At 45.6% G+C, this 20,730-nt stretch overlaps 1 protein-coding gene across 4 annotated transcripts in view; it reads left to right on the top strand.

The window, feature by feature from the left end:
* Window positions 1–4,832: 4,832 nt before the first annotated feature.
* Window positions 4,833–20,730, top strand: part of FOXN3 (forkhead box N3) — a 439,974-nt gene continuing 424,076 nt past the window's right edge. For 2 of the 4 annotated variants that reach the window (XM_065940205.1, XM_065940203.1), the window contains exon 1: window positions 4,842–4,937. The gene's annotated coding sequence lies outside the window, so the exon portion shown is untranslated. Of the gene's footprint in view, window positions 4,938–4,974; window positions 5,165–20,730 lie in introns of those variants that run through there. The other 2 variants (XM_065940204.1, XM_065940206.1) reach the window with 2 other exon arrangements.

The following is a 20,730-nucleotide window of genomic DNA, read 5'->3' as shown; positions in this document are numbered from 1 at the left end:
ATCCCTTGCGGGGCGGTTTCTTGATGTCAGGACCATGAACCCCCCTGTCCTAGGTCCCAGTAAAAAAGCCCCCAGATCTGCTAGGCCGGACGTAGCCCCTGCTTAGGAAGGGAGGCAGTGGGGGTTTCCATAGTAGGAAAATAAAACCACTTCAAATGTTTACCATGGAAGGATTTTTTTTGTTTGCTTTTAAATAGACTTTTGAAAAATCACAGGTTTAAACTGACAGAAAAGTTGAGAAAATAGTACAAAGAGTCCCCACCCATCTCACACTCACTTTCCCATATTACGAGCATCTTATGCGTCAGTGTATGGTACTATTATAATCAATGAGCCAATATTGATACAGTATTACCGGCTAACATCCATAGTTCATTTAAATTTTCTTGATTTTTACCTTCTGTCCTTTTTCTGTCCCCGATCCCATCCAATCTGCTGCAGTACATGGAATTGTCATGTACCCTTAAAGCTCCTCTTTGCTGTAACAGTTTCTCAGCATTTCCTGGTTTTTAATGACTCTACTTGGGTTTCCCTGGTGGCTAAGATGGTAGAATCCATCTGCAGGGTGGGAGACCTGGGTTCAATCCCTGGGTTGGGAAGATCCCCTGGAGAAGGACATGGCCACCCACTCCAGTACTCTTGCCTGGAGAATCCCATGAACAGAGGAGCCTGGTGGGCTACAGTTCACAGGATCGCAAAGAGTCTGACACGACTGAAGTGACTTAGCGTGCATGCATCCTTTTGAGGAGTACTGCTCAGGTCGTTTTGTAAGTTACCAGCCCACTGGGATTTGCTGATGTGCACAGAAGGGATTTAATGCAGGGCATTGCCCTGCAGGAGATGGAGGATCTGAAATGCAAAGAGAGGAAGAAGTTACCAGCAACTAATCTTAACAGAAAGTCATTCACGTCATTAAGCTGGAGAGTTAATGGGAAGTCTGAGCCAAGGGCTGGGGTCACCTGGCAGAAGCCTTGGTCAGATGCAGTCATGGCCGGAGATGCTGTCAGAGGCAAGAGGGAAGTGAAGAAATTCTCTTAACTTTTCTCCCACCTTCCACTGTTTCTCCAACACTGTTCATGGGCCATATCTAGCTATTAGCCACCTGACCCAAGATTCTGTAAATCTCGGCCTGCAAGAGTCAGCTCCTAGCTAAACAGAGCAGAGCGCGAGGCTGAGACGGGCTCTGAAGTCGAGCTGGTCTAAGACTTGCACCATGGACCACAGGACCCAGGGCCTGAGGCAGGAGATAGATGAGCCCCACCCCAGAGGGTAAAGCAGTTGGAGATTCTTCCCCTGTGGACTGAAACTCCAAGACAAGAACAGCAGGACGATTACGGGAGGAGGCTGGGCCCTGCCTAGACCACACAGTTCTCGTTCTTGACGTCAGCAGGCCACCCTGACCACACATGTGCAGAAAGGCTCTTTGGAGGCCAAAGGAGACTTATGTCAAGGGATGTTCTACCCAGACGCCTTTTTAGTAAAATCCGTCTTGGCTAAGAGACGCGTGTGCACATGTGGGAGGATCCTGTGCCTGTGTACGAACTCGCTTCAGTCGAGTTTGACTCTTTGTGACCCCGTGGACGGTGCCCCACCAGGCTCCTCTGTCCATGGGACTCTTTAGGCAAGAATACTGGAGTTGGTTGCCACTCCCTTCTCCAGGGGATCTTCCCAACCCAGGGACTGAACCCAGGCCTCCTGCATTGAAGGTGGATTCTTTACCATCTGAGTCATGAGGGAAGCTCTGGGGGGATTCTGAGATACACCAGATACACACTGTGAACCAGGCAAATCCACAGGATTGGCCAAAGGAAACTCAGAAGAAATAGCCTATGAAAGTAATTCAAACTTTCCGAGGGCACGACTCAGGAGCTCTGCCTCTGAGCTTGCCCATGTGCCTATCCACACACACTCTGCTCTTTTCCTCTTAATAAATACTTTGTTTCACCACTTCCTGTCTTTGTGGGAATTCTTTTTTGCAAAGCCAAAGGCCCAGGGCTCTTGTCACTGATCACAAGTCTAGTGGCTAGGATCTGGTGCTTCCACCACCACCGCCACCCAGCCCAATCTCTGGCTGGGAACCAAGCCCTGCTCCACGCTGCTGCAGTCCCAGGCCATCCGAGATCACCTGTAACATGGTTTTCCTGCAGCATTTACACCACCGCCCTGCAACTGTTTGCCTGTCTGAGGGCTCTGTATGATGCATTCTTTTATTTCTTATACTCAGAGCCTAGAACAGTACCTTGCTTACAGGTTTTCAACGTGTGAGGTTTCCAGAATAAATGAAAAAATGGTGGTTTCTTCTGACCAGTCCATCTTCTGGTGTGCTGTAGCTTTGAGGAGCTGCTCACCACTCTCTTTTCTGTTCAGTTTCTCATCAGCTCCTATTGGTGCTAAGATGACTTTTGGCCTAGCATTTGTTAACATTTGAAGGCCACAGTGGATGGTGTGACTATAATGAGATTTTTTTTTTTCAATTAAAAAAAATTTGTTTAAGTCTTTATTGAATTTGGAACAGTACTGCTTATATTTTTGGCTGCAAGGTATGTGGCATCTTAGTTCCCCAACCAGGGATGGAACCCACACCCCCTGCACTGGAAGGCAAAATCTTAACCACTTAACTGCTGGGGAAGTCCCGGGACCAGTGTCAACAAAGGAGTCAAATGAACTCACCAAGTAGGTTTCGCATTAATCCATCCAAGGCAATGTCTTCTGAGGACTGCCATGCCTAACCCCTTCCTTACGAGCTGTATAAGAAAAGGAAAGAATCATTTTTTTAAGAATCAGGTATTTCTGTCTTTTCCGTTAAGTGTCAGCCAGCCCTCACCTGGCTGGTATTTAGGTGGTTTGGGACCCATCATCAGAGAAGTCACATTTCCTTTCGGCGGAGGGGAGGAGGAAGTGGAGTGCCACAAACAGAACTGACTGCTGACTTTCCCAGGGGTGCAGGAGGGCTGAGAAGTCCCGCCCCGCTTGTCAGCAGGTCGGGACAGGATGGCCAGCCTCTCTCCAACAGGCCACCTGGCATCGGAGACTTCTGGGGTTCCAGAGCTCCCGTGGACTTTCAGTGCTGGGGCTGAGGACACCGCACTCCTCCACGTGCCAGGCGGAGTCAGCCCGTGATAAGTGTGGAAGGTGTGCGGCTGACAGGGGCGCTGCGTGGCCCCGGAGCTCCAGTTTCCAGTCTGCCGGGTGCCCTGGGCCGCCACAGGACAGAAACTTGACCGGGCAGCTTCCTCGTGTAGCAGAGATGAAAACCTTTGCAACTAACTTCTTATTTCCATTCTGGTAGATCGCTGCTCTACAACAGGTAAGAAATTGTGACTGCAGGAGCCTGTGTTTTGGACGCCTCATTTTCCTTAGTGTTTGTAGAGAAATAGCTGGGAGGCAGGTGGGCACTGGGAAAAGCAGGAATCAGTTGGAAATGCTGGCATCTCACCTGAGGATCCCAGCTGCTCCAAGGACCAGCTGTGTGATCTTGGACAAGCCCCTCTACTCTTCAGGACCTCCCCTTCCCTTCGTTTCTTGAAAACCAGGGATTATAGTGTCTGTTTTACCACAGAAGTAGGGTAAAGATTACATGAGATGTCTGCAGGAGGACTTTGAAGATGGACAAATGTAACATAGTACATCTATTTCTTTGCGTGGACATCAAGAAGCAGAAAAGGTGCCTTTGATGTTTAATTAATACTAAAAATCTTCCATTACATTTATTTAGCTATAATTGGGAAGGGGGAGGGCAAGAGTAATTTTCGAAGGGACTTTTTGAGCTCCTGAAATAGAAACTCAGAAAACACATATTTGCTTTTCCTTTTGGTGTCAAACCACGGTGCCATTGTTATTAGCAGTTTTGCAGAATTGTGACCTTCAAACTTGGTGATATCAAAGACGGAAAGAAAACTCCCAGTCTTGAAGCCTTTTAAACAGGCTTTTCAAACTAAAGCACTTTTATTTTGAATTAAGAGCTAATAGAATTGGCCTCTTAAATGAGCATTTGCAAGTTTAAAAGTTACCTTCCAGGTGGGCCGCAAGAAATGACTGTACTGAGCTGAAGGCCCTTTGGGGAGCAAATGAGGGAAATCTCTTCTTGTAACAGACTTTCTGCAGTTAGAGGAATCTAGAACTTACATTTCCCCTAATTGCACATAAACTGATTTGTGTATACATCTAGGGTCATCACTTACTTTCAGTTTAGTGAATTTGTGAATTTTTGCATTTGTTTTAATTTGTAATTAAGTTTCCTCCACGAAGCACACCATATGCCACCATTAATTCTTGCTCGTTGATTTCTTAGGAGATACACGAGTGCATATTCTGATGCAATTTTTGAGGTCTTTTGAAAACCAAATGACTACGTGTTTAGCCATATGGGCCTTTGTTATTTAAAATAGCACATGAAAAAGTGAGAGCAAAATGCAGAAGGGCGTGTTGGGGGGAAAATCACTGGAAAACTGTTTAAAACTTAAACACACCGTTTTCGATCTTTAAAAAAAAATTTGGGGGGGGCGTTATGTTTTTGAAGCCTGTCACTCCGGACCCCGCAGGGATCACTCGGCGGACTGTCTCAAGTGCAGCAGGCGAATCTGCGGGGCCCGGGGCCCCCCGGTGCCTGCCGCGCGCCGCGGGCGCCCCGCTTTCCCCTCGGCGTCCCGGGCGGGGGTCGCGCACGCCGCCCGGCGCGCCCGCACCTGCCGCGGCCGCGGCTCGGCCTGCGCGGGCCGGACGTGCGGCTGCAGGCGGGCGGCGCGCGCTAGGACCCGGCGGGCCCGCGCCCGCGGAGCCGCCGACCCGGGCGGGCGCCGGGCTGGAGCCGGGTTCCGGCCGCGACCGGCGGCAGCTCGGCCCGGAGACGGCGCGGCCCGGCGGCGGGGCCCCCGCGAGTGCAGCGCCGCCGCGGCCCCCGATGCGGCCGCGAGGAGCCGGGGGCGCGCCGACCGCAGGTAACGCCCGGGGCCCCCTCCCGCCCCCGCAGCCCTGCCCGGCTTCGGCTTTGCGGGGGCGCCCGCGCCGCGCGGGCTCGGCTGCGCTTTGGGGGCGCCCGGGGCTCTGTCTAGGGTGTCCGTCCCCGCGCCCCGCCTGGCTTCGGACGGATTCGTAGCCTGCACTTCACGCGGGAGAGGTCCGGGGGACGGCGAGTTGCATATTTTTCATTAGTTCTGTCTCAGAAGTAAGTTCATTAAAAAAAAAAAAAGTTTCTCAGAAATGTGTGGATAGTCACTTAAAAAAAAAATAAAGAAAACCCAGCAGACAAGTGGATAATTTATTAAAATGATCAAATAATTGCAGTAATTCTGTTAATTACTTTCTCAGTCTTTACTTTTGTGGGCTCCCCAAGACATTACTTTTATTTTCAAGGAACTAATGTGTTAAATGTGGAGTTTGGCTGGCAGAGTTTACAGCATTGCTGTCGCAACTGTTTTGCTATCAATTATAAACAGTGTCAAATCTGGGGGCAGTTTAAACCTCTTTTCAGATACTGTAACTGGTTTTCCTGATATGACATCTACAGACTGAGACTTTCCTTGGAAGGCAGTAAGAATATTTCTCTTTTTGGAGAAGCCTTGTTTGGCGGAGAAAAACCTTGATTCCTGGCTGGGAAGGCTGGAGAGACTATTTTTCATGCTTTGTTTATGCTGCCCGATTGACATTTGGAGAAGGGAAAGCGCGGTCCTTCTCGGCAGCTTTTGGTGGTGGGATTATTAATTTATTTAATTTATTAGTTGCAATTGGTTGGGCTCCGGGAGCCCTCTGTCACAGAATGTGCTTAGAGGTGACACTTTTGCCAGCAGTTGGGACACGGGATTGCAAATATAAAATGCTTCAGCCCCAAGGTCTGATCTGCTGGGAGCCCCCATGCGGAGCTACCCTGGGCTGGGTGGGACTGGCTCATTGAGGAAAAAGGGAATCATTTTCCTTCACTGAGGAAGACATCCTGTTATATTCCTTTTGTTCCCTGTTTTTCATTGATCGCCTGCTCTGCCTTAGAGAGGGGAGAGCGCAGAGCTCGGAAGACTGCACAGATGACTCCAGCCCACTCTGCTGTCACACCGATTGGTCAGTTAGATGGAGACTTAGGGAAACAGTCACCCAAAACCGTCTTTGAAAATCATGCTGTCGTTTCAGAGTAGCCTTCTTGGGCCCAGATTTCTGCAAGGTTGATTTTTAACTCGGGTGCACTTGGCTTGAGACACCTTGGTGTTTAGTTTTTTGTTCTTGCTTCTATTCAGATAAAGTAGGCCATTTTGGTGACAAATTTCTTTGCAGACGTCAGCTACTAGCTTGCATTTGTAGACATATCACTTTACAATACGATCTCGGTGATTTCTGCTTGGGAGTTGTAGAATGCAAAGTTGTCCAACTCAGAATAATTTTTCCTAACCGTTTTTTGGATCTGAAGAGTTAAATATTACCATCGGCGGAGGGGTGCTTAACTGTATCTTTGCTTTGATAATGTAAGTGTCTTGTGCATGTATCATGCACTAAATTTCTAAATTTTAGTCTGTAACAGTGAAAGAAAAAGGCCATGAAGAGCCAACAATCAAAATCTTTGTGCACTCATAAGATTGTGACATCTGGTTTGAGGAGAATGCTTTTCAGAGAAAAAGGGCATCCCTCACCTTAAAAGAATGTGAATTGGTAAATGTGAAATGTTCTATATAAGAGGAAAAACATAAGGCTGGTGGGCAACTTCATTTGAGGCTTAAAACACCCCAATTAAAGAAAGACAGTCCCAGAAGTTGTTAAATGTATAAACACTTTTCTGATTGGCTTAAAAATTTAGACACAGGAAGTGGATGGTATCTAATAACCCATGAGTAGAGACATGGTTGTCATGGAAACTGAAACGAGTAACCTCCCCCCCACCCCCCAACACACATACACCACCATAACCACCACTTAAAAAAAAAAAAAAAAGCCTGCATGTCATCACAGATGCCTGGAGAACATGCTGGCTTCTGTAAGCTTTCTCACAGCATCTGTTGAAACCTGAGACCGTGCCTGTCAAATCAAGGTCATTTTACAACAACAACCAAAAATGCAGTCTCCTGGATTTCATAGCTGTGTTTTTATGGAAAGATGTGAGGAAAAGGGCTGAAAGCAAGGGTGAGCACACACGCTTAGTAGCTTGCATTCTGTTACCTCGGAGTTGCGCCGGGGAAGGCCGAGAAGCATGTATTTGATCACTTAATTCTGGGAGCAGACTGATTCGTGTGTCTGCTGTTTGTGGAGCTGTAGACTATAGGCTGTTACCTGGAGCGGAAGAGGCACGTGGGGACAGTATAATGAAGAGTTTCAGTTTGCCAGAGACTTCGAACTTGAACTGTAGCAATTGAATGTAAAGAGCTGTGGCATTTTGGAGCTTTGCTCTAAGGCTCCCTGTGCAGGATGGTTGACGAATCTGGTGCTTTGGCTGATAAGGAAGGGTGTTCTCAGTAACTGAATAGGGGAAGGATACTCCTACACGGAATTAAGAGCTCTTTCAAAACTGCAATTATTATTATTCTTAACTTAGAAAAAGTTTCCTTTTCTGTGGTTAGAGAAGAGTGCTTTAATTTTTAGGATAATTGAGAGGCTCCCAGCTCAGGGTTGTGAATGTGTTCAGTATCTTCGTGGTGGTTTTAGTGAGGAGAGGAAAGAAAGGGGAAACGTCTGGGGATCTCCCCCTTTCACTTTGCTAAGCAAGACATTAGCCAAGGAGGCTGAATTCTGACTCTGGGGGACAACACTGAAGCTTGTAAATATATAGCCAGTACATTTCTTACATGTTTTCTAATCTTGTCCATGGTGGTCTTTAAATTTTGAAGTGCGTGATATTCATTTAGAAATATCCTTCTTACAGTCATGATGATTTATAGCGTTGTATTGCTTAATCTTAATTGAAAATGGTCAATTTTAATCTCAATTAACTAACACTTTGATCTTTTTAAAAAACAAGCAGAAAATGTCCCTTGTTTTCATCAACTAATTGCATAGAGGGGGAGCAGGGAGAGGAGGTGGAAAGAATCATAAATGTACTGTAATATTTACTTACTACCCTGCCTCTGGGCTTCCCATGTGGCTCAGCTGGTAAAGAATCCGCATGCAGTGCAGGAGACCTGGGTTCGATCCCTGGGTTGGGAAGATCCCCTGGAGGAGGGAAAGGCTACCCACTCCAGTGTTCTGGCCTGGAGAATTCCATGGATTGTATAGTCCATGGGGGTCGCAAAGAGTTGGACATGACTGAGCGACTTTCGCTTCACTTCTCGTCACCCTGCGTCTGTGTCATAGGAAATACAGACATTAGAGGCAATACAGCATCACTGGGGGTGATTCAGCAGGTATTTCATGATCCCATGTGGTCAGATGTTTAACTAATTGAGATTTGGTGAAAAAGGTTAACCTTAATGGCATAACTGTTCTCTTTAGCAAAGGATTTCCTGTAAGGAGCTTTCTTATCTGCAGCTATGTTCATTGGCAGGAAACTTGTCAGTTGCTTGTTTTTACAAACTGAAGGAAATGAATGGGATTTGTTGGTTTCAAGAATCTGCCTTCATGCTCCATGGTCTGTCAAGGAGTTTGCTCAGAACGTTTAGTTTTTAAATGGACTGTTGAGGAGTACAATTAAATTACTTCAGATCTTTGGCATTTCTGTTCATTTATTTTTGGCTTTGAGATTAGAAAAATTGATCATTATCCCGCTATGTACAACTTATTCGACCAACACACGTTAACAAGATGTTCAGTAAAATTCCAGTTCATTTTCAGTTGTCAGATATATAGACACTGACCGAAGTTGGCGTTTTTTGATGACTATGCCAAATTTCTAATAATTAGCCCAGAATACCAATCAAATGCCAGGTTTGTGGAGAGGTAAAGGGAACGAGGCCGCTTCATTCCTCTCTTGGCTTGTAACAGCAGAATCCGTAAAGATTAAATGTCAGGTGTATGCCTCCGTTGCAGACAGTTTATGGGGAGAGTTGGAATTTGAGGCAGGGGTATAGTCAAAGCCAGGCTGGAGTCTATATGAGAAAAGCAAATCTTCACCTTGAAAAGATTTGTTGTGCAAACCTCCAGATTAATTTTTGAATATTATAAATATATTTAGTAGTTTCAATTCATGTTTCAAAGTTTGAAAGAGGAAACAGGCAGAGGTTCTTTAGAGGAAAAGAAACACATAAACCTCCATTCGAAGGGGGTGGCCTGGGGAGGGCGTAAGAGAGCCTCAGGGAGGGCTTGTTGCAGTGGTTTTCACACGTTTTTGAAGACGTCACTTTGGTTTTATATTCAGCACCCAATGGAATCTTAGGCGAGACCCTAGTATGTGAGTGGAATAAAACGAGAGGTGCTTTGGCGGGAGCCCAGCGCCAGGAGCCCCGAGCCCATGCCCTCTCCTGGGCTGTGCCCTAGGAGCCTAGGGCCCCGTGAGCTCTTGGGAAACCACTGCTCCTAAAGTGCCCCAGGTCAGCCCCGGGGGAACTGCCGGCAGAGCCCTGGAACTTCTGAGATGGAGAGAGAACCAGCTTCGGCCCTGACGGCTGCAGAGGGCCGCTCCGCGTGGGGCCGGCTGCGCCTGCCTGCACCAGCCTGCTCGCGCCGGCGGCCGAGGAGGCTTGCGAAGGGCCCCCTTGCCTGGGCGCGGCGGGCCGGCGTGGAGGAGTTTGAGACGAGCGGAGTGTCACCGTCCTGGACGGCGCCACCTCAGGACCTGTTGTATCACCGTCCCTCAGTTTCTCAGCGAAGGTGACTTCATGTTAAGTGTCGCTCCTGAAGTGAAGGTTTGCCAGGCTGTGCGGTCTGCCGGGCAGTGACGGTAGTGATTTGAGTGTTGAGGAAAATGACACGCGGATGATATTTGAATATCATCAAATATTCTCCGATTGTCTCTTCTGTTGTGAGATTTACTGAAATGGCAGTGTTGGTCCCCCTTTTTCCATCCCAGAGGCCATGAATACTAAGGTTTCTAGGGGTGATGGAGGGAGGGATCCCCTTCCCTTCCACTAATTTTGACAACTCCGTGATGCTCGCGTGCGTCGTGGCAGAAGGAAGGAGCAGAGACGGCAGGCCAAGTGTAGTAGCCCTCTGCTGCTTAGGGCGCAGCAGACTCCCTGCATTGCTTCTTGGGGGCTGCAGTTTACACGAGGAGAAGGCATAGCCTCCTGTCCGACTCTTGTGACCCCATGGACCACAGCCCGCCAGCCTCCTCTGTCCATGGAATTCTCCAGGCAAGAATACTGGAGTGGGTAGCCGTTCCTTCTCCAGGGGATCTTCCCAACCCAGGGATCGAACCCGGGTCTCCCGCATTGCAGGCAGACTCTTGACTGTCTGAGCGGCCAGGGAGGCCCCTCCTGTCTGTAGGCTCCTGTTAGTTCCACTGTGCTTCTGTTACCTGCGTGGGGTCGGAGGGGCGATCAAAGTCATCGATATTCTGGGAAGCTGCAGATCTTCCAACAATTTGTGCTGAAGCTTTTTCTTTTTTTTTTAAAGAAGATATTTCCTCTAGAAAGATGAAGCTGATATAGGCACAAAATAGTTGGCTGTGGTGGCAGATAGAATGATTGTGTTTAACTTTTGTTTGTTGAATTGAGTTGAATAAAGGTTTTCACGTTTGGGCTGTGGAAACCTGTCTTATTCCTTCTCCCACCTGCATTTCAAAGAGGAAGGAGTGTGTCCCGTCATAGAAACGAATAGAGCTGTCCCGGGGCGTGTTCATAGCAGCAGCCCAGGGATTCTCCTCCAGTGAGCGTTTACTCGCCAGTGCTCTTGGGGACGTTGTTTTGGAACTCAAAGCTGTCCAGCTACCCCGGCCTTGCTGAAGTGGGTAATGGAGGACTCCAAGCATTAGTGTGTGTTCGTTGCCTTTGCAGACGGCACTTTATCTTAAAATTCAGTTCAGTTCAGTTGCTCAGTCGTGTCTGACTCTATGTGACCCCATGGACTGCAGCACGCCAGGCCTCCCTGTCCATCACCAACTCCCGGAGTTTACTCAAACCCATGTCCGTTGAGTCGGTGATGCCATCCAACCATCTCATCCTCTGTCGTCCCCTTCTCCTCCTGCTTTCAACCTTTCCAAAACATCTTAAAATTCAGACAGTAGCAAATCCTACTTGAAGAGGTAATTTTTAGTATATTATACAAGGTTACATTTTAGGTAACCTCAGATATCTCTTTAAACTCTGAAATGTTCTGACTTGGCAAACTTAGCATTTTTGCAGCCTTTAAAATGAAAACAGTTACCATTTAATGACTAGTTAACACTTTCACTTTTTAAATAATGGCTCTTAATTAAGACTGTCATATGGTTTCATGGGACTGGAGTTAGCATTTAGAATGGTCTCGGAAAAGAAGTAAGCTACTCATGGTAAGTTTGGCAGTATTGGATAACACAGAAAAATCACCTCAAATCGGTAAGGGCTTTTCATTTATCAGATGCTGACCCAATTTATTCTTATGATAATCTAGTATTAATATAATGTTACTGCTACTAAGAAATAATGATAATATGCATTCGTGTGCCATTTTACAGATGAATGGACCGAGGTCACGATGTTTCCAGGGCCAACACCCTCCAGTAGCCACCTCGCTCTCCCCCTTGGGCCCCCTGACTCCGAGCTGCAGGCATCTTCCAGCCCACTGGCCCCTCACGCCTGGTCCTCTGTGTCTCTTCCAGGGCTGATCCTTGAGAGCTCTGTCCACGCTTGAGACGGAGTCTCCTCCTGGGAAAAAATGGCAGGGGTGGCGTGGGGTAATGTTTGCTCTGATTTTGGCAAGAGGTAGGGTTTTACTTCTCGACGTTCTGTACTCCCACGTCTTCCGACCATTACTGATGGGAGGAACATTTTAGCTCCCTTGTCAGAGGTTATCTTCCTTAATCTGTCTTCATCGTTTGAATTTCCCTTCATGCGTCCCTGAGCACATTCACCGAGTTGGTAAACAAAAGGCCCTTACCGCAGGGATATGATTTTCCTGAATTACCCAAATATTACATTTAGAATTTCTCTTGGTGGCATCCATAAAGACAGATTTCCTAGACAGCGTTCTCTTTTATTGTTGTTGAGCCACTCAGTCGTGTCTGATTCTCTGTGACCCCGTGGACCGCATCACGCCAGGTTCCCCTGTTCTTCACTGTCTTTTTAATTCACACGAACTGCTTAAAACACTCCGACATGCAAATATGGGGATATCTCCTTTATTTCTTTTGAAATGAAAAAAAAAACTGGCTTAAATTGTCAGATTAAGAGGCTGTTGACTATCTCCTTCTTGGGACATCCTTACCCACAAGTTGTACAAACTCCACATGTGTTTATAGAGACCAAGCAAAACTGGGTTAGTCTGATTTCCTCATCTAAGCAAGGAGCTCTGCTTTTCTGCTAGCAAACAGGAAACGTGACAAGTTAAGTCTTCACCAGGCATCCCACTTGGCCTGGTATGTATGTGACTGGTTGGAACTTGAAATGGAACCGATGTGGACATTTTCAATAACGTGCAGTTGCCTGGCACTTTCCAGTTCTCTTGACGATTTCAGGTGAATGGTCGGTAACTAATTCATACTTCACATGCAGGCTCTCACAGATTTTGTCTGTGAAATCATTTTAAAGAATTGATCTAGGGACATGCCCAAGATATATCTGCGCCAGTCTGGGGAAACGAATCGTACACCCATTCGTTGAATGAGCAGTTAGTGAGTGATTGCCGTGCCCCGGGGACTTTGCTCTGCGGTAGGGATGTTAAGGGGATGCGGTCGCTGGCAGAGTCTGCCATCCGTTGCCTAACGGACTGGCTTCTTAAACTGGGAGCATCCCCCAGCGTGGCCCTTGTGAAGTTCATGTTCTAAACTGATCTTGACAGACGCAAGTGGCACCCTCCCTGAGTTCCTCTCTGCGGGTATAAACGCCTGTTTTAGTTTCACAGTTGTCCGTGCCAGGAGAATTCCAGGGTGGGTAGTTTATCTGGGAGACGACCCCAGGAAGTGGGGGGAGGTGGGCCACCAGTGGGGGGCGGCCCATTCTTCCCGCCCTAAACCCTGCCCCCAGCCCTGGCCACCGTGGTTCGTGGGCCGTGTGTCTCATTTGTCGCCAGGGTTCCTTGCTGCTGTCTTTGAAACCCACCTCGTGGTCCCCTCCTCATCTTGAGTTTTGGTGTCTGACTGAGAATACGGCCGGGAACCTGCTGGGGGTTCTGTCCCTCCTGACTCCTTCCCTCTTCCTGCTGAAGACCTCTGTCCCTAAACTGCTCGCAAGAGGGGACTTAGGCTTCTTCTCCCTCCTCTTTCTAAGGCTCCGGATGCTGGAGGGCTGTGGGCACAAGGCCACCCCTCTGTCCTCAGAGGTACCTCCTCTATCAAGAGGCAGAATCCCCCAGGGAGAAGTCAGACAAGCAGTCTGCACTGTCTTCTTATCTGCTTTCTCTTTGCCATCATTCACTGGGCTCAGGAAGGGGTGGGCTCTTCTTTCACTTCCCCTCCACCATCCCATCCTTCCACCTGCCAGACAGAAAGATTAGGGACTTCACCGTCCCTCATGGGTGAAGGCAGCATCTCCTACTGTCTGCAGGTCTGTTCTCTGAGCCGGGTCCTCTGGACTCCTGTAAAGGGTGAAAATCCCGTCCCTGACTTTCAAGGCTGTGGAATTTCTGCCTGTGGCAGAGTCTACTGGCTTCCAACATATGTCCGTTAACGGCCTTGTTTCTCAGACTCCCTTGCAGCTAAGAAGGGCAGAATTCCTTCTGCTTGGAGGTAAGTAGATGTGAAGTGTCTTGTTTCTGGCTTGTATTGTTTTTCTTTATAATGTTGCCACATACTTTTTTATTGTGAAACTGCTTATGGTTTAGTTGTGCGTGCTCTCATGTAAATGGAAACATTATGCATGTATACACACAAATGCACACCATTTGTAGTATATATGGATATACAGTATGTGAAGTGAAAGTGAAGTCGCTCAGCCATGTCCGACTCTTTGCGACCCCATGAACTGTAGCCTACCAGGCTCCTCCATCCATGGGATTTCCCAGGCAAGAATACTGGAGTGAGTTGCCATTTCCTTCTCCAGGATATATAGTATAAATGTGTATATTTAAATATATATGTAAACATATGCTGTGTGTGTATTTGTCTGTGGTTACATTTGTAGACAGATGGTTTTTTAAGCGAGTACACCTATGTAACCAGCACCTATATTAAAAAAATAGAATGTTAGCTTCACCCAAGAAGTCCCCTCATGACCCCAAGCCACCATCTTTTGTAAGATGACCACTATCCTAATTTGATCTACTTTTTTAGCTGAGAAAAGTGTGTTGAAAATCTCTTACTAAGATGATAGATGATGGTTTTTTTCTTGACACATTTTGAAGTTACACTATTTGGCATGTACACATTTAGAATTCTTGCACCTTCTTGGAGATTTGAATGTTTTTATTGTTATGAAGTAGCACACTTTATTTCTCAGAGCAGTTTTGTCTTAAAGTGTATTTTGTGTGGCATCTGTGGGGTATAATCGACTTCTTGGTTGTTAGTTTTTCCTATTAGGTTTCCGTTCTTTGTTTTTTCAGACTCTCCATGTCCTGTGTTGTATTTTTAAATGCTTTCATTTATTTGCTCATCTTTGGCTGCGCTGGCCCTTGGTGGCCGCCGGGCTTTTCTCCAGGTGCAGCAGGTGGGGTCTGCTCTCCACTCGCCACGTGGGGGTCTCTTATCGTGTGGCTTCTCTTGCTGTGGAACACCGACTCTAGGGCTCCTGGGCGTCAGTAGCTGCGTTGCGTAGGTTCAGCGGTTGTGGTTCCCGGGCTCTGGAGCACAGGCTCCATGGTTGTCGTGCAAGGGCTTAGCCGCCCTGCGGCATGTGGGATCTTCCTGGACTAGGGATCAAACCCACGTCTCCCGCACTGGCAGGCAGATTCCTTACCTCTGAGCCACCAGGGAAGCCCTATGTCCTGTATTTTAGATGCATCTTTTATCAATGACATAATGCTGGATCTTTTTGTGAAGTCTGTAATATCTTTTAAATGAATTATATAATCCATTTATATTTGTTGCAATTTCAGATTTATTTCATTGTATTCCTTCATGTTATTTCATTCTTTCAATTTGTCCTACCTCTTCATGTTTCTTTTTCTTTCATTTCTTATCTTCTATTGAGTTGACTTTTTCCCTTATTTCATATATTATGCTATAGTAGTTTGGAAGGTTTACACTCTTATTATTATTCTTTCAGCGGTTCTCTAGACATTTCAGCGTGCATACGTAAGAGTTGGAAGGGAATCAGCATCTTTCCTCTCCTCGTAAACAATTCAGGGACTTCAAATCATTCAGTTCCAGTCATTACCACCCCTCAGCCCGCTCCCCTGCCAGCTAGGGTCCCATTTTTCACGCAGTGCTTTAGTTCTGTAGTTTATTTTAGCCTTGTAGGTTAGATGTTGTCATTTTAAAGTATAAATGTTTGTTCAGATTTACCCACATATTTACCACGTTCTGTGCTCGTGGTTCCTTCCCCGACTTGCGCCCTCCCTTCCTTGCCTCTATTTCTCTTCACAGATTTCATTAAGTGAGAATCAGTTGAAGGAGACCTATTTTGCCTATTGTTTGTTGGAAAATTCTAAATCACTCCCTTCTTTTTTTCCCCCTCTCCCTTAAAGTATAGTTTTGCTAGGTATAAAATATATTTTTGTTAGGTATAAAATTCAGCTTAGGGCTTCCCTGGGGCTCCGTGGAATCCTGGCAGAATCCTCCTGCCAGTGCAAGACACACAGGTTCGACCCCTGAGCCAGGAAGACCCCACATGCCGTGGAGTAACTGAGCTTCTGTGCTGCAGCTGTTCAGCCTGTGCTCCAGAGCCCCAGCCACGGACGCCTGTAACCCCTGAGCCTGTGCTCGGCCGCAAAAAGAAGATGCGCCGCAAGGAGAGGTCTGGGCGCTGCAACTAGAGAAAAGACTCAACGTGGCCAAAAATGAATAAATAAAATAAAATTATTTAAAAAATTCTGGTTATTTTCTCTCAACCTATTAAAGATGTTCCATTGTTTTCTGTCTTCTGCTGCTAGGAAATCAATACTAAATCTAATTCCCACTTGTCTTCAAAGGTATTCTGTTTTCAGAAGTGCAGTATGGCTGCTTTGAAGATATTCTTTTTGTCTTTGGCATTCTTCAGTTTTGTTATAAAGTGTCTATAGATGTGAATTTCTTTTTTTTATGTATTTATTTTGCTTAGGATTTTTTGTTTGTTTTGTGAATTTGTGGACTGATTTCTTTCATCAGTTCGAGAAGATTCTCAGAGTACTGTCCCTGTTGTGTAGTTTTTTTTTCCTATTTTTGAATTTTAGATTAGGTGTATGTTAGACTTCTGTGGTCTTCTCTGTGTTTTAACCTCTTTTTTCACATTTTCTGTCTCCATATTTTTATGTGCTACAGTTGACAGGTTTTTCAGTCTTTTTCATTTTCTGCATCTAATCTGGCTCATCTTGCTCACAGTTTACATACTTGTTTCCTTCTATTATATATATATATATTTCTATTATATTTTTAATTTTATATTGTGTCTGATAACTTTTAGACTTTTGAAAAACTGGCATAGAGTTGATGTACAATATTATGTCCTTTGATCATTTTAAAATTTGAAGTCTGTAGGTTCATTTCTACTATGTCATTTCTGTTAGTTGTTCATGATGCTTTTTTCTTATGCATTTGTCTATTTGTGATTTTTATTTTACTTTGTTTTATTTTACTGTGACTTTATTATTTTTATTTGATTTTTTAATTGAAGTAGATTTGATTTACAATGTTGTGTAAACTCCTGCAGAGCAAACTGATTCAGTTACAAACACACACACATGTATACACACGTATATGCACACATGTACACATACACACATATACACACACACGTTCACACATATACACATATACACACACATACACACATACACACCCACACACATATATACACACACATATACACACATACACACATATACACACACGCACACACATATACACACAGACATATATACACACATACACACCCACACACATATACACACACGTACACACATATACACACATGTACACATATACACACACACACACGTACACACACGTATATGCACACACACATGTATACACACGTATATGCACACATACACACATATACACATATACACACAGACATATACACACACACATATACACACACTTACACACATACACACCCACACACATATATACACACACATATACACACATGTACACATACACAGACGCACACACATATACACATATACACACACATGCACACACATATACACACACACATATACACACATACGCACATGCACACACATACACATACACACACACATACATTCTTTTGTGTTCTTTTCCATTATGGTTTATTATAGAATATTGAATATGGTTCTGTTTCTGTTTTCTAGGTAGGTTCATTTGTATGTATGTAACCTTACTATTATTATTTTTTGAGACTTTACTGGTGGGAATTATTTGAGGCATGAATTGAAGGTGAGTTTCCCTAGATTTTGCATTTGTTTCTCCTGAGTACCTGGGTTTATCACCGATTTGTAAAGCAAAGACTCAACTGGAGGTTTGGGGGCCAGCCACACAATCCGTTCATACTCAAAGCCCATGTGAGGATGGTCTGTGATTACAAATTTTTAGTAAAGCTTTCTCCCCTCTGCTCAGCACTAATTTTTGAGACAGGTAGTTCTGGTAGCCTTTTGGAGCCCTGTCGTTGGTGGGCCCTGACTTTGTCAGAGCCAACAAATTTATTTGCTGTTCCCTATGCCTTGCTGACTTATAAAAATAGAAGCTCAAGTTCTCCCAGTTTGTTAAAGCCTTTAATGGGAAAGCTGATAACAGTATTATGCAGTGAGTGGACCTTATTTTCCTGTCAGATTATAAATACATTTCAAACATTTTTCAAGAAATATTTTGTCCTGCAGTTTTGGTTGTTTTCATAGGATTTGAGAGGTATCTATTCTGCCATACTGCCAGAAAAGGAACCCCCATTCTTTCTCTTTGTTTTCCTTATTTAATAATCCGAGTAGTCCCTGAAACATATGAATGCATCTAGGCTACCAGGGTGAAAATCATATGTGCAAAAAACAGTCAAGGAAAAGCACAGTGATTATTTTCAAAATCTTACCTTCTAACACGTAGTCTAGGGTAATTGGGCCGTAACTTGTATCAGTTGAGGTGACACTTGAGTGCGTGTTTGGTCTCTAAGTAGTGTCCGACCCTTGGTGACCCCATGGATGGTAGCCCCGCAGTCTCCACTGTCCATGGGATTCTCCTGGCAAGAAGACTGGAGTGGGCTGCCATGCCATCCCCTAGGGTCTTCCCCACGCAGGGTTCAAACCCACATCTCCTGCATTGAAGGCAGATTCTTTACCACTGAGCCACTTGGGAAGCCTGGGGTAACGCGAGTTGCCTCAGTAAATCCAACATAGTGCGATGGATCAAAACAATGGATGTTGGTTCCTTGCGTGTCCAAAGTGGGCGTCCTGTTAGAGGATGGCTGTCCTCCGGGTGGCGGGTAGGGAGCGAGGCGCTTTCCTTCCAGTGGCTCCCAAGGTCACTGTGCTTATTGGGACCACACTGGCCCAAAAGGAGGGAATGTGAAACTCTCGAGTGACGTGTCTCCACCAGCCAGCCCTAGATGTGGCACAGTCCACTTCCCTCCCCGCTCTGTTAGGCTAACGCTCGGTGGGATTGCCACCTCTGTCTGCAGGGAGGGGCTGTTGAGAAAAGGAGTCTGGATGTGTGTCTAGGACAAAGAAGAAACAGCTTTAACATGGGTAAGTAACCAGTGTGTGTCTGTTCCGTGCTTTCTGAAGCTTCAGCCCAGCCTGACTTCTCACTGCTCCTGCTTCCCTTACAACCAGCCCCACCAGGTCTCGGGTCTGATTATCCCGAAGCGCGGCACGTTTGTGTAGTTTAAACCCCCCGCTGCACAGTAACTTCCTGGAAGGTGTGAACTTTGTTCACAGTTTTTGAAACTGTCTGCTGCTGCTTAGGTTTGAACACCCTTTATGCTCTATAAAAAAATAAACCTCCGAATAAAAGAAGTTTCTTGTTTTAATGTATTTAGGGATGCAGCACTGTGGTCTGCTGTTTATTCATTATGTGATTCCTTCAGCTTTTCTTCTTAGATTTGAAACAGGTCAAGATAAAAATTTGGAGAGAAATAAATAACCATGGAGTTTGGGGGGACACTGCAGGCAGCAGTGGCGTTTCCACGGGGGGATCAGTTTAATCTGTCTTGGTTGTTTGTCCTGTAGTGTTGAGATCAGCCTTTTCAGCTCTTTCTGGGTTGTGATGAGAATTCATTCAGTCATTCTGGAAATATTTCTTGAGGTCTAGGGAGTGCTGGATATTGTGGAGAGGCTGGGCATTGGAAGATGAGCAATACAGATAAGACTCTGCCGTGGAAGGGGTTGGGTGACTGTTTTGAGTGGAGAAAGACTTTTTCTGTTGACTTTGTGGTTGATACAGTGACGGTGAGGTTCTAGTTATTTGTATGATGTGGAAGAGAGAAAAGGGCTTGGGGCTGTCTCAAGCCCTGAAGTAGAGACCTCACCCTCCTTTTTCCTTTGGTCTTGGATCTTGCTTAAGGAGGCCAACCTTTCTCCAGACTAGTATTTAATAGCAGGCAGAGGAACTTCGCACTTGAATATTTTTTCAGAGCCACAGATCATCTCAGCTGGGTTATTGGCCTCAGCATTACTCTCTCCTTGAGTTTCACTCATTACTTTGTTGTTAGACTCAATGTTTCCAGTGCTTCGCTTTTATTTTTTGTTGCTAGTGGTTTTAGTAGATGAGAATGACATATGGACCTGAGTTAAACTGTTGGAAGGATGATTTGTTTTCTTTTCATTGAGTAGTTTTCTTTCTCTACTTCAGGGCACTGTGCATGGGAAAATACACGGACATCTTTGTAACTCTAATCTATTATCCACCTGCTAGGATGCAAACACAATGCCTCTGCCAAATTACTTTATATACTTGATAAAGCCTGTGTTTTGGAAAAATGTTGGGGTGTTTATATACAAAACATTGTTTTGAATCAAGCCATCTAAAATATGCAGATGAAGAAAAGGAAGTGTAATCTGAATAGCATCATCAAAATTCCAGGAAGGGTCAGGCTGCAAAATACAAGATGTGGTGCGCCTGTAATTGGGTATTGGCCATGTTTTATTCAGTTGAGCAGCTCCTTGGGCTTAGCTCTGGCACTGGTCAGAGAGAAAGCTTTCCAGCCCAGAGGAGTTCGCTTTAGAAGATGACTCGGTGGATAATCTAGTTCTTTCAAAAGCTAAGGCAGAGCTAGCCCTTCACTTGTTGATGTTGTTTCCTCCATGGAATAGGGTGTGGAGTTTCTGGCCGATGAGAGCAGCGTGCGGAATTTCTAATAGGAGAGATGAAGTTGGCGGGGCGGGAGGTGTAGTACACTGCACTCTTTTTGGAAATTATGTCCATTTTCTTCTCAGCTCTAATGCTCCTCTTATCTTTTTAGAAAAAATTCTCTGTTCTTTAGAAGAGTTTCCAATGCTACTCTTTTGGAGGTGCCAAGTCTCAGCCAAGGACATTAATTTATAGAGCCCATGAACTCGCAGGCTGGGTGGAGTAGTTAACTCCTTCTACTGACAATGAGCTCCTGAATGGTATCGTAGCAGGGGCTCATTTGTATCCTTAATGTCAAATATTCTGTCAATACAAAGGGAAGGGACAAGACCTCCACATTCCTGATATGGCCA

Source organism: Muntiacus reevesi, chromosome 7 (genome assembly GCF_963930625.1).
Source record: "Muntiacus reevesi chromosome 7, mMunRee1.1, whole genome shotgun sequence".
Lineage (NCBI taxonomy): Eukaryota > Metazoa > Chordata > Mammalia > Artiodactyla > Cervidae > Muntiacus > Muntiacus reevesi.
Note: the sequence above shows the minus strand (reverse complement) of the source record. Positions and strands in the feature narration are given on the sequence as shown.